Here is a 2720-nt window from a genome sequence, read left to right as displayed (position 1 = left end):
AAGAAAAATCAAACTCATCAGAAAGTAGACTTGTTAAAAATGAACTTCACCACATAGCACGCTCCTAACCAATAACCAGATCTGATGATATCTGCCCCGATTTGTTTCAGACGGGAGCCGATAGATGTATGGAATACCGCGGAACACGAACGACAAGAGGAAATAAAATCTATACCACTACAAAGAAGATATTCTTAATCAATATGATGACAATCAAATTACAAATTGTATTAGAAAAAGTCTAATATTCCTATACGTGAGAACCATCATTGCAATAGCGTGAATATCTGTCATAACATTTCGAGCGCAATAGGGAATCTCAGTTTCATATTCCAACATTACTCAACTTTTAATTTCTTATTAAGTGAACAGCATAGACGTAAGGAAATAACGAGAAACAACACAAGCAACAGCTACAATTAATAGTGAGCCAAACCTGCGCACAATCCAACACATAGAGAAATAATTGCTAATCAATCTATCAAAAGGCGAACTAGCACAGACTTAACGCTGAAGAACAGAGGAACACGCGGCGACACGTAAACAACAACAGAGGAAAATAATCTATCATTGAACCATCATAAAATCGACCAATATACGATTTTCATTCTAACAAACACTACGAACCTTGATGGAGGTATCCAAGACGTAGAAAATATGCACTGTTTTCATCTCGGTTTTCACTCTTTTCCTCAAAGCCGGGAGACTTTATGTCTCTATCTATGTGACCATAGTACCGTGCATGCTTTATCACTCAAAGGGTTAGGGGGCTATATTACTTCGTCCAGCAAACGGGGCGCTCTAGAAGTCAGATAAGAGAGTTCAAAGGCGATATATTTTATTGTCTTGCGCAAATAGATGTCGATATCACTCGCGGGGATCACTATCTTTACGTATCCTTTCCTTGAAACGGAAATCTTTCGTCAAAGTGGTTGTCAAATCGACTAAGTTTGTAGAGATGCGATATTGTTATTGAACATGTAGAGAAAGTCCAAATTATTAATTGGTAGCAACAATACTCAATCAAAAACGAGAAACAAATCTAATTACATCATTTTTTGTAATATCTTGCAACAGAAATTTCTAATGAACCACACAGAAATATCAAATGTGAAATGCAACTCAGAGTTATGAGGCATTCCCATCTTAGAGGTACTTATGTTAGTCGAGTGAACAATTGAAACAAATACAAGACAATAATTATTTCATGCAGTAAGTTCACAACTCATAGAATATCAGTCGAGTGAATACTTGAAACAAAGTCGAAACAATAATTCTCACGACAGGTGGAGATTATAGCATTCTAAACCAGATAATAAAATTTTAATCAATAAAATAAACATAGATATGATTTTAATTAAGTGTAAATGTGCACTTGAAAACAGAAGAGACAATTGCTCTACATTGAAAAGATGGATAGATTTTGTACTCGATACCATAAGTCAAGGGAAGATGTGATAAAAAACTGTTTCGAAATGGAGGAGCCGCGAAACGATTTCATTATCGTTACATTTCAATACGTCCTAGACATGGTCGTATTCGGAGAAATGGTACAAACTACAGAACTGAAGGAGCAAGAATTTATATGCCGAATCTACAATATTTATAAAAATATCTGCACATCAACGTCGGAAGGGCCATTGGGATTGTTGGTGGAGTTTTTGAGGTTTGCCAACGAAGAATTGAAATACACTAGACCAGATGTAATTGTAATCATTGCAATGGGCATTGCATTCATCAAGAAAGCAGTCGGACCAAATTATCATATACAAGCGGTCTATATCGCACGATTCATTACGGATTTGTTGAAATTACACATATCTGAGATGGAAAGTACATAAAATCTTATCACGTGATATATTCCACTACCACGGCAACGCAATTATTTTCTTCTACCAGTCTCTGCAACGATGTCGAATCAACAGAAGTTCAATATTGTCGTGCAAGGTCTGATGTATTATCACCTGTTGAAACTCTACAAACATATCAATTGCGGTGGACCACCAGACGATTTTCATCTATATCTATATATATATATATATATATATATATATAGGTTGAGGTAAAAGGATTATCAAACGCCCACGAAGTTTTACAGAAGTTACAAAAGTTTATTACATAGTTTATTACATAGGGAGACGTTAAAATGTAAAATGGGCAAGGGGTCGACGTTTCGACGGTGGCACTGTCTTCGTCAGGACAAAAGATGCGTAGGTGGTTACAGACTACTTAAATAGGTTTGTTACATGACGTCATAATCGGTACGGGCACGCCACAGGCGTTCGTCATTGAGTCAGATTCGGGAATATTCAAGAAGTTCAGGTCCGGGAGGTGATGTCATTCTCAGTAGGTCACCGACCGCTTTGGGGAAAATTCGTGGGCAGAGTGAGCGCTGTTTCAAACTTTGCCGGAAAAAAAGACAAGAAATAAAACAGAAAAGAAACGAAACGGAAGAAAGTGTAGCTCATCTAGGCGGCAAGATTTCTTATCGTTGATAGTGCTCCCATATCTTCGTTAATGGTTGATTGGAATTTGTAAATGAGATAAGATTCGCATTGTTCCCTGCACCGGTCTGAGCTAAAATTTGACTGAAGAATGAAAAGTGACACATTATTTAGTGAATGACCTGATTGTTTGAAATGGCGAGAGACCGGGAGGTTTGGCTTTTTTGTAACGTCAGATCGGTGGTTGTTGAACCTGATCTGAAATGATGTGTTAGT

Source organism: Ornithodoros turicata, chromosome 9 (genome assembly GCF_037126465.1).
Source record: "Ornithodoros turicata isolate Travis chromosome 9, ASM3712646v1, whole genome shotgun sequence".
Taxonomy (NCBI): Eukaryota; Metazoa; Arthropoda; class Arachnida; order Ixodida; family Argasidae; genus Ornithodoros; species Ornithodoros turicata.
This window is presented reverse-complemented; position numbering follows the sequence as displayed.